The sequence below is a fragment of the Myotis lucifugus genome, unplaced genomic scaffold (assembly GCF_000147115.1).
Source record: "Myotis lucifugus unplaced genomic scaffold, Myoluc2.0 scaffold_124, whole genome shotgun sequence".
In the NCBI taxonomy this organism is placed as follows: domain Eukaryota; kingdom Metazoa; phylum Chordata; class Mammalia; order Chiroptera; family Vespertilionidae; genus Myotis; species Myotis lucifugus.
The window spans coordinates 2759724-2772009 of NW_005871172.1; the positions used below are offsets into that span (position 1 = coordinate 2759724).

The 12286-nt window shown below is 34.3% G+C and overlaps 1 protein-coding gene across 2 annotated transcripts in view; it reads left to right on the top strand.

Annotated features, from left to right (window-relative positions):
- Window positions 1–12286, top strand: part of SOX6 (SRY-box 6) — a 458732-nt gene that overhangs the window by 117409 nt on the left and 329037 nt on the right. The gene's annotated exons all lie outside the window — the stretch shown is intronic.

Genomic DNA, 12286 nt, shown 5'->3' on the forward strand with positions numbered 1-12286 from the left:
ATTTACTCCTTTTTCTGTCATATATTTCTTTGCCTTTTTCTGAGTAACACACAATCCTACATTTATTCTCCATCATGCCTGGCAAGGTTCAAAACATTCATTTGTTTCTTTCTTTATCCAGGTGTCCTAGAAACCTTACTGTTTGTGCATTCGGTCCTTAGGCAAGTTTATCTTAATGTTGGAACTTTCAGCTTCACATAGTGCAAATAGTGATCTTAAGCTACATGTGGGGTAGAATAGTGTCTGTCATCTTTGTGAACTTTGGTACAGTTAAGAATACCTACTTTGTGTTAATGAATTCACTAAAATGCCAAACAGTCAGGCTAGGATATCTATGATTCCTCAAGTTGATTTTCTAAAGTAAATTGTGGTGAGAGAAGAGCTTTAAGGTGAGCTGTTCCTTCAGCTCGTGAGACTGTTCTGGGGTAGCATTCTAGTAGGAACATGGTTTTGGACCTGATTTGGAAATGAAAAATGGTGTGAAACAAAAAAATATGTCTCAACATTTAAAATTTCAGGCCAGGTATTATTCATTCATCAGGGCAATTGTTTCTCCCAAAGAAAAGCGAATAGTTAAGCTTGGAAAGGTATTGGTGAATTTCATAGGATATAGTAGCTTAGACTTTTTATTTATTGTCAAATTAATTCAAGCACTGATAGCTATTCTAGTATACTGAAATGCTGCTTCGGTTTAAAAATTAATTCTGAGGAAATGGGTATAGACTCTAAATTCTTGGACTGCTTTGGTTGAAAATAGAGGAAATAGGTTAATTGCAGGAGTTCTGATACCCAGAGCCCAGAACTCTGTTATCATTAGGAATACAATATTCAGCAGCAGATGCTGTATGCTTTGGTCTCTTCTATATAAACAGTAATTCCCTCTCATTACCTACCCCTTTTGGGAAGTAGTAGCCTATATATTTTACTCTGTGGGCATGGTCCTAGTCACTGGTCCACTCAGTGTTAGGTCACAGGTTACCACTAGTTCATGGAACTTTTATGTATTGTGATTTGTAAAAATTCAGAATCTCTTCTTTTTAAAATAATTTTTGTGTTTTGAGTAAAATAATTTTTCTGTAAAGTGTTGTTTTTAAAAGAAGAAGTTAGCATTCATTTAATACCTACTAAATACTAAGTACTTACACATATGTTAATTTAACTTTCACAGCAACTCTTCAAGGAATATGTGTTGTCTCTAATTTTACAGATAGGGATATGGAGGCTCAGAGAGTTAAGTAACTCCTCAGGTTCACAGATCTAATAAATGAGAGGCCTGGGTTTAAATCCCTCCTCCAAACCTTTCCACTATACCACAGTTTTCCTTCTGGCAGTAGATTCTGTGAAGATTGGTAGCAGTTTTCCAGTTCTAGGCACCATGGGTGCCAATAAATGATTTACTTTCGAAGTAATGTAAAAAAAAAAGTCAATAGATTAGACATGATAATTATAAATGTTTTTCAATTTTGGGAACTTGTGAGGTGGTGCTTACATCAGAAGAAAAAACAGAACTGGAGAAATGATGCAGGATTCTTTCCCACAACATGCTTGGGAAAACTAGGAGCTCGGTGGCTTGGTAGGTGTGTCTGTAAGGTACTAGGTAAAGAATAGTCATACTTGCCTTTTATAATGGTAACTCAGATAACTCTGTGCAGTAATTAGTAGAAATAATTGATTTCTCATGTCCTAGTAGAGCTGTTTATGATAATATACTAGTACTACTAGCAAATGCTAGTGAGAAGGCAAATAGCTATAAGGAAGGAAGGAGTAGTGGAATTAGTGAGGGAGAAATACAGGATAGCAGCACTTTAGTTTATTTTTGTGTGTGAAAGTGGACTGCTTGGTGTTTACCAAAAAATGTGAAATATTGGGTTGACAGTGAAACCTTTCTTCATCTTTCACAGATAATTTATAAAAATGCATGCCTTTGTGTATGGGCCTTTTCTATTACTTTCCCCCAGAAGTTAGGGTGTATGTAATGTTATATGGTAGTCAGATTTTAAGAGACTATCTAAGTTACTCTGCATTTCCTGAAATGAACTCTAGACAGGTGGTGTGTTAAATATATACTACTCAGGTACCTCATCTTGTTTTCCCTGAAGGCTGTCCTCACATTTACTTTTGTAGTGAAACAGCTTCAGTTGTACCTGAGGCTTCTTTTGTGGCTTCTCTGGTAAGAGCTAGAAGGTAGAAATTGGATCTCATACTTCTCTGGACGTTGAAATAAAGGGGCAGTGACACCCTTATCTTATCTCACAATCATCTGTAAAGAATATAATTAAATGTTGATCATTTAGGCTAACCAGAAAAAGCATGGTAGGGAAAGCATGGATAGTTAACATCCAACAAATATTTGTAATAAAATTTATGGTATAAAAACTGTAGCTGCCTGACTAGCATGGCTCAGTGGTTGAGCATCAACTCAGGGAATCAGGCCTAAGTTGGCAGTCAGACATCCCTCTGGCAGCCTGAGAGCCCTTGGGGGATGTCTGACCGATGGCTTAGGCCCATGGGGAACGGGCCTAAGCTGTTAGTTGGACATCCCTAGTGCTGCCGCGAAGGTGGGAGAGGCTCCTGCCACTGCTGCTGCGCTGGCCAGCCAAGAGTCGGCTTCTGACTGAGTGGCGCTCCCCCTGTGGAAGCACACTGACCACCAAGGGGGCAGCTCCTCTGTTGAGCGTCTGCCCCCTGGTAGTCAGTGTGCATCATAGCGACCGGTCGTTCGGCCGTTAGGGTCAATTTGCATATCACCCTTTTATTATATAGGATAGTGATGTCATATATTTAAAAAGGATATGTAAGCTAGTATACATTAATTGTTGAATAAGTGGTATAAAAATAATTTTCAGAGCACTTATTAGGTGTGATTAGGAGAAGGGTGGATCATAGCTACCTGGAATATTCTCAGTTGGTTTCCTACTGATATGAAAGCAAGGTGAGGGAAGTACGGCAAGGAAAAGGCTGGGAGGCAGTAATAAATGAAGTCTGAGTAGATCAGTCTCGTTAGAGTAAAAGGTTAAAGTCTGAGAATGATGCTCTTCTAAATGTGAATGAATGAGGGAGGGTGTTGAGGAAAATAATGATGCATCTAATTTTAAGTTTGTTGACTATGATATAGCAAAGTACATCTTGGTATAAATATCTAGCAGTCATTTGAGGACTGTTGTATTGCAAGGAAATGAGAGAGAGATCAGTGTTGGGGATATAGATGTAAAAATCAAATGATTTAGAAGTTAAGGAATGAGATGTTTGGTAGAAAGAATATACAGAAAGAATAATGTTTAGGTTGGTAGCATTAACATGTAAGTAGTATTTCTGTGATTATCTATTCATCTTAATTTTAAAATATAAGCTAATTTGCACACCTCTTCTCTCCAATTTTCCCTTTCTCTTTCTTTCCAATATTATTGATGGTCTGCAATGTGGTGTGCACTGTGTCAGGTACTGGGAACCCAGTAATGAACAAGACAGACATGATCCCTATTCTCATGGAACATATAGAATAAGCTTCTTTTTGTATATAAAATGAAATCTTTTTAAGTTTTCTATTTTTCTCCCACTTACTATATGCTTATGATATTATCTCTGCAAGCCTCTCTGGGTCTGGAAGACATTCTGTGACAACAGGTTTCCATTTTTATTTTCTTCCTGATACTTTTTATTATTATTGTATTGTAACAAATATTATGTAGGAACATAATTTTAGGAATGTATTAAGTTGTTCATCATTGAAGTTAAAAGAAAAGCACTGATTATACCCCCTTTACTGGGAAGTTTTTATTGTATCAAGCTTATAACGAGGATCCCTTGAAAAAAAAACTTTGTTACATTACTTGAAAGTTGGCAAGGTCAAGAAAAAAATCTTTTCTTAAATGATGTGAAATTTATCTCAAATCGCCATAAGACTTCCAACTAGAGATTGGACTTTCCCTTTTTTCCTGTTCCTCCCATCCTTATTCTGCTTCTGATTTAACCACACAGTCAATCCAGTGTTTTCATCCAACCTTTTCTCCTAAAAAATAACTCTTCCCTAACTAATTGGAAGAATAAAAGAACAGGATTGCAATGTGAGAGTGATTGGCCATTTCAGATTTGTAAAGGATGAAAGCATCATTCTAAGGAATGATCTATCCAACTGCAAATGTCTGAATTTATACACGAAGGTTCAAGCTCAAGGGAATCTTATGCTGTTGATGGTCCCTAATTCATTCCACTTTTACTCTGTTGCAGTTCTTCCTGCTCTCCCTTAACAGATTCATTTTTTGGTTAGAGAATTTTAAATGATATTATTTAAAACAGAGGTATCAGGTAAAAATGGAATATTAGGCATTAGCTTGTAAGTATGGTGTACTTTTCTGATAAAAATAAGGCATTATTAATGAAAGAAGAAAATCCCTATGTTATGTTTAGAGAATGGGAAGAATAGTTTTTGATACATTGGAAGAAAGATGTACATATGAATGTTTAAAATTTTGAGTTAGATAATTTTGTTTGGTTGGATCAACATTTATATTTATAACTTAGGAATCTTCAAGGTATGGAAGAAGAATGTGGAATTTTCAGTGCTTTAATACTAACCAAGCTTTGGATTAACTGAAATCATTTTGATAGTGAACCAATCTAGTCACCAAATTTGGATGAGAATTCCAGATATGGAGTATCTCAGTAATAGTTGTGGACATGTATCCTACGCTTGGTTATTTTTCTAAACTTGGATAAAGATGCTACATCGATTTTGTGAGGTAAATTTTCAACCTCAAAAATACAGGCTACTTTAGAAGATAAAAATAAAGCATAACTTTTTTCTCTTCAGGAAAAATTAAGACAAAAGCTTTTGAGGTTGGATTCAACCTGTGTATTCAACCTTCAGAAATGTTTCTAGTCTAGAAAGAAATCTCTGAAAGCATGGTTTTTCTAATGGATGTGCTGCTGATGTACACTTAACTTTATCAGCCCACATGGCAGTGATACAATTTGCTTGCCATCTACTCTTGTCTGGAAAGTTGTGGTGCTCTTATTGGTATTTGTATTCACTTTGTATGAATTGGTCTTTCTTGTTGTTTTTCATTTTAATTTAATGTAAGACTAATAAATCGTATCGTTAAATAACATAATCATAGCATTCAGCATTAAAATGCACTCCTTTTGGGGGGAACACAGATAGATGTGTTTACTCTGCAGAGGGATTTAGATTTGATTTTTTGTTTTCTTCATGGTAATTATGTTTGCACTTTGCTGATCACTAGTTATGCATTATTACAATGGAAGGTGACAATTTGATTGTCTTCAATTGGAGAAACAAGTAATTTTATATTCACTAAGCTGTCAGGTAACACTAACTCACAGTACTAAGAGCTCCTGGCATTGTGGCTTGGCACCTATATTTAACTGCTTTGATGCTTGTGTAACCTCTGCTGAATCAGAAATACTTTGCCTGCTGGAAATGGTTTTCAGGGTTGTACAATGAGGTTTTCATTAAGTAGACAAACTGAAAATGAACTGCAAAGCCACAGTTGTTTCTCTCCTCCCCTTCCCCTTCACCCCTCCTCCTTCACTTCCACTCTCCTTCCCTCACCCTCTTTTGTGCCCCTCCCCCTTCCTCTTCCTCCTCTTATTAGACTGGAACCTGAAATTTATACCTTATGTCATTATATACAAGAAAGGAATTGCTGGATTGCTTTGGATATAATGCCTTCTACTCTGTCTGGAAAGTTGTGGTGCTCTGATTGGTATTTGAATTCACTGTTTATGAATTGGTTCGAAAGGAGAACTCCAGAGATTAGCTTCTTTATATAATCTTGTTCATTGTCACCTTGTGTGAGCTTTCATTTTTTTTTTTAAACAATCTAGACAATTTCATTTTTTTTTCCTGGCAGTATTAAGAAGTGGAAAATAGAGGTAAGAATGAAAAAGTATACAGTGACTTCCTACCTTTTCTTTATGAGAACTTATTGCTCTGGTTTATAATTGTTATTAATAATTAGATAAAATATCTTGTAATTGGGCTTCCATACTAGTGTCTTTCAAGTGGGAAAAGACATGTTTGGTTTTCACTTTAGCAATTATGATTCTCATTTCGTGAGAAGAGGAAATTCAAAGTGGACGTGTATAAATAAATTCATTCTCTTATTATTTTATACGTCTTTCTTTCACTCAAGCCATAATGAGCGAGGTCTTTCAGTTGAGTTATAAAGTCATTGTGCTTGATTAGAATCCTCCAATTTAGTGTATATTTATAGTAGCTATTGTTTGGTTTTGCTCTTATTGTTGTGACTGATTTTGTTTATATATTTTGGGCCCGGCTTTCCAAACCAAAGATCCCAACAAGTTACCAGTAAATAAACCGTGAGAAAAATTCCATATTATTTTTATCAGGCAAAACCTCTATCAGATAGAGGTTACATTAAATCAAGTTGTTTTGATCCTGGGAAGAAACTGGATACTCAAGAACACATGTAATAAATATAGGTTTTCCATAGGCAGTTCGGCAGGCAGGCCAGTGGTTAGGCTGGTCGCCTGCCTCTTCCAGCAGATACCAACCGATTAGACAGAGGTGATTACGTGATGTAACATTATCAGGAGAAACAATTCATGAGTCAAAGCATTCCAAGACATATGAGCTCTAGTCCAAAGAACAGTCTTAAGCTATATAAAGTGACAGCAATATTGTCAGCTAAATATAAACTCTAGAAATACAAACTTTGATGACTTGAGAAGAATCTGTTCCAGGTAATCCCTGTTTTGTAAGAACCTCAGAAGGCCTTTGGAGACAATTTTGGTGCTTTGGTGTGAAAAATTAGAAGCCTTAGATAAGCCAAACTCCATTAATTAAAGACCCTTCTTAAACATACTTCAAGGACTTCAAGCACATTTCATTTGCCTTATCTATAATGATTTGACAGCTATCTCAAGTCAGTAAGTTTTCTTCCAACAGATATTGTCTGCATATGTTACCATATATGTTCTGAAAGAGCCACTGCAAATTTTAAAAGATTGGCTTATAACTCTTCAAGGTAGTTCTGAAAGCAGTTACCTTCTTTTTCACTAAATTTTTCTTATTAAACAGATGGGAGAGAGAGAAAAACCTGGCAGAAACTGTGGGAAGTTAGAGAGGGTGCAGTGGGGGGGAGAAGAGGTAGTGCCAGATAAAACAATACAAGGAATCATGAACAGCCTTTACTCAAGTGAAGCAGGAAAAGTGTTAAAAGGATGTCTTCATTTTAAGTCTAGAATCAGGCTTCCTCCCTCAGCCTGCCCCCTGCCCATCTTTAAATGTAGGAATTAGAGGTATAGGAAAGTTTTAAATCATTCTTTGCCCTAGGTTGGGTAGACTGGCATCCTTTGCAGGGGTTCCTGGGTATTGCACGTTTTGGCAGCTGAATATATCTGTTACTCATGCTCCTTAAAATGAGAGACACTTATATTTTTGGAAAATTAATTGTTTATTTCTCAGTATCAGCTCAATTGCAGGATTAAATTAACAGTGAATTATCTGACTGAAATAAGTCTACCTTGGTAGCCTGGGCCGAGTTGCAAAAATAAATGTGAATGTTGGTCTGAATTTTTAATATTTTCTTTATGTAAACCAGCTATTAAAATGTTGTTTTGTGTTCAAAACAGGGCTCCTTTTGAATAAATGTAACACACCTAAAAAATGAATACCATTTGGTAATAATCTTAGAAGTCATGAAAACATTTTTAAAAATCAGGTTAAAAATATTGTTCTAATAAATTCAAGGCTCCTTTCTATAGTTAAGTTCCAGATGATAGTTTGGAGACAGATTCTTTTCAAGCAGTAGTAAAGAAAAAAAAGTAATTTTGAGTGGCTATGCCTTATGAGAAAGTTGTTTTAAAATAATCCTAACTTTTAAACATATACAAATGACTGTTTTTAAAAAATAGCATAAAACCAGAAAGGCTTAACGTTCTAGAAAGTATGCTTTTCTGAGATAGAGGATTTACTGTGTAGATATCTAGTCCTCCCCATTTTATAAAGTCTTAGACAAGCTAATCTTGATTTCTTGTTAAAAGATATAAAGTAAATTTACTGTCTGAGTAGGTTTTAATGGTCTAAACATTCAGATTTGATACTGGGGTTTTGGAGTAAAAAATTATCATCTTTCTAGAGATACTCCTATTAACTTCCTAGAAAACATTATCAATTACAGGAGACTATCTCTGACATTCTCATTCCCAAAAGTCCTAAGCCCTGAAGTTCTTTCCAATGGCCCGGCATCCTGGGAATTCACTTGATCTGCTGGGCAGAGACATTTCAAACTCGGGAACACATGATGAGAACTTAGTTTTATGTGTCCCAAAGATATGTAATTCTCTTTGGAGGTTTTACTTGATAATAGCTATGCCCCAGAAAACCATCTTGTTTAACCAATGTGATAAGTTGACAATGTAGTTTTTCTCTCTGATTATAATGTACTCTGTGTAGTCAATACACTGGTACCATGTGAGTGTAATTTCCTCTTTTATTTTATCTCCAATGCACTGTATTATAAATAAACAGTTAAAAAAAAAACACCAAACAAATCTGTTGCATCTCCTTTTAAGATTGTACCACTGTAGACACTTGTTCTAGTAAAGTAGAATTGGGCACATTTGATTGCATTTAAATTTTTCATGCTTCAGCAGTTTGGCTGGGAGCACAGTAAAGAAAAATCCCATGAGCGAGGATCGTTTAGAATAATAGAACTTGATTTTGTGTATTATAGCGGCAACATTTGCGCTGCTTTAGTTAGGGTTGTGTCAGCACTTCCATTATAACCCCCTGTTTTCACGGGGTATAACTAGGGAGATTTTTTTAATACAAATTAAAAAAACAATTCATTTGAATGATTTTTAAGTTATAGTGCAAAAATAAAACAAAGTAAAGTCACATGGAAATTGACCATTTTTATAAGAATTTTGTTCTTTTTCCTATTAGTTATATATGGCAGCAGCTAAAGTAAGATACCATTCTAATGCATTGGGGGTGAGGGGTGTGTGAAAGTTTTTGTAATGGAAAATTACTGATATGAGCATGAAAAATAAAAGTAAGCACTGATGTGACAATGTAATACATTAAAATGGGTGTATATTTGATTTATGACTTTCTAAAGGAGAGCAGCCATGGTGCAATGGTTATAGTAAAAGCATTACCAAGAGTCTTTGCAGCTTCTAGAATTCTGTGTAGTAAAATATTTTAAAAGGGGAAGTTAAAGTAAAGAAATGAAATGAATAAGTATGTAATCAGTAAATTGCAGGACTCTTTAATAAAGTAATTGTGCAAAAAATAATCAGTAAATTGAATCAAATAATCAGTGAATCTGACTTATTTAATAAACTGTGCATTAAAATGAATTTGTGCACACTTTACTTTTAAAAATACAAAAAACCACCACTCCAAACAAAAACTACAGCAAGACCAAATAAAAAACAAACCTGAAACAAGCCCAGCAATTTTGTCAAAAGGAAATGCCCAGAGTGGAGCAATAACTAGCTAAAAGGACAAAATCACCCTTTTCTCTGCTAACAACATATTTGAGAACTATAGTAAATACAAGAAAGTTTAAGTAAAATATAGTATGGAAAAGTATTCTTCTTGGAATAAAAAAAAAACTTAATTCCTTTGCTAAAGGCCAGGATTGCAAGTTGCGTATGCCTTCCTTGGTTATTAACCATTATTATCTTATCTTCCTCTCTCCTTGTCCCCTAATGATGGTGTGAACTGAGGCTGAACAGTCAGATTTAACATTGGCATTTTTTGGCAGCGTATCTTTTATTTGCAATCTTGATGCACATTCATATTTGTAGGTGCAAAATAAAAGACAAATCGTGTGATGTTATAAATAGGTAACTTTCCTGAATGGTCACTGGAGGAATCGCCACAAGGCTGTTGATGAAGTAGAGGTGAAGCCCTTCCTCACTAATTGTATTCAGCGTGTAATTTCTAAACTTCCCTCTGAATTTTGATTTTCAATTAACACTCCCCATTTGAAGATAATTTTCTATTTAATGTAATTGCAGGAAATAATTTATTGGCTGATTAAGACTGAGGGCCCAGCCTTCCTTAAGAAAACACTCTAACAAACCAGCCTTGAAACTCAACTCATGGCTTTGGACAGATTTAGTCTATTTTTACAGCTGCATGGTTGTGTTTAATTAGGATTGTGCACTATTGTTCATTGGTGCAGTTTTGCAGTTGAAATTATTCTTAAGAGACTTTTGTGTTCTGTGTCATGATTAATTTATACTAAAGCAACAATCACAGATAATGCTATTGGAAGCAGCCAAGTCACTTTATAATAAGAGGATGTTTTTTGGGAAGCTAAAGTCCCTATGAGTTTTGGATTATGACTTTCAATTGTATTGAGCTGTTTTAAAAAGCAGCAGTAAATTCATTCTTTTGTTTTTAATGTGAATGATTACATTATTGGTACTGTCATTATCTGAACTATGAAAACATTCTTGTTGTTTATGGCAGGCTCTTGATAAACTTGCAGGACAGTTATAATTTGCCTGGTTTTATGATAGTATTTATGAGGCCAATGAAGTAAGCTCTAGAGTGATTCATGTAGACTAAGAAACATCCTTTGGTATCATTTTTCCTAAGCGTGTATATATAAGTCCATTTGTAATTATTTTTAGAAATTGGTCAAGAATATACTTATCTGATTCTTTGATATAGTGCTCTTTATAGCATTTTATTCTTCTCAAAGAAAATATAGACATTCTTCTGTACTTCCTTTCACCATTGTATTTTCTAGAATCAAGTCTAATAGATGAAATTTTTATATTTGTAGAATGGTTATTATAAGTAGGTATCAGCATTTTAATAGGTTTCAAAGTACTTCAAAAGCCTATAATACTTTTATTTAGAACTGTGCATAATTAGATTAGCTAATCTTATCTTAATTTTTTCACTGTAGGATACTAAATCTGAGCCCCCTCATTAATTGTGAGAAATTTAGCATTAGCTGTTAAATCCTATGTGAAACATGGGCTGCTACATAAAAACTACTGTTTAAATTGGAATTAACTTAATTATTTTTCTTTGCACTTGATATTTCCTTCACTGCAATATTCATGAAAGCATGTGACAGATTTGTAAATTTAACTGTTAATCTCAGATTTCTGGACCCTTTAATCAGTATTTATTTGTCTAGAAACAGTACTAGCAAGTTAATGATTTGCTAATTTGAAAAATGCTCATGTGGTTTCCTATGTTAACTGATTTGTGCATTTTTAAAAAAATGGTATGAAATCAATTAATGTTAAAAAGCAATTAAGGTGGAGATTTTATTCCTTTCGTTACACAGCAATTTTAGAGCTAATTATGCTATAAACCAAAAATGACATAAAGTTTTAGAAAAGATGCCCAATTGCCTTTTATTTTATTTTAAAAACCTTTGGCGGTTTTATTTCTAAACATTTGCTAAGAAAATTGTCTTGATAAAGTGATATTATAAGAGTTTTGAATTCTGTTTAGTAATAATGATTTTCTGGTTGTATATGGAAGCACAGAATGGAGACCTTTTGCTGAATATAGTTTACTTATAGGTACATAGATGAATATTCAGTAATTGTTTGTGGAGTATTAAAAATATTATGCATTGTAGGCATTTTACTATTTTCATACTAATGCTTTGAATCTCGTATATACTTTCTAATAAAAAATAGTAGCATAGTTATTTCATATGCTCAATTCAAATGTTATAAAATTGCCTTAAGACTAATCTAATAGTATCAGCCATTCAATCAATATGTCACTTAAAAGCTAAATTACAGCAGTTGACACAGCTTGAAGGTCTTTAGAAAAGGATCACATTGACACTAAACAGTGTTAGGCCTAGCACTCAATACAAGGTGTAAACTCAGAAGTCAGGACCAAATTTGCCTAGACTTTCATCATAGATAACCTGCCTTTTTGGTTTTATTTTCTTCTTTTGTTCCGATGTAAAGCATAAGCAAAATTTGGATATATGTACTTTCAAATCATTTTCCAAACTGGCTCATTTGCTAGTTCATTCATTCTTTCTTCTTCTTCTTTTTTTTTTCCATTGCTAGGCAAATCAACAAAATTACTCTCAAGAAGCTTATAATCTAGTTGGGATAACTGGGGGGAATTTACACACATACATATACTATACATATTATGAAAACTTATTCCATAAACACTTTATTTATGGATTGGTAAGAGAGAAAATATGCAGCAATCATCGGGAAGAGTTTTGCGAGTTAAAATCAAAGAGGAGAAGTGGAACAGATAAGCTGAGAGTTCTTTTTTAGTGGTTTAGAG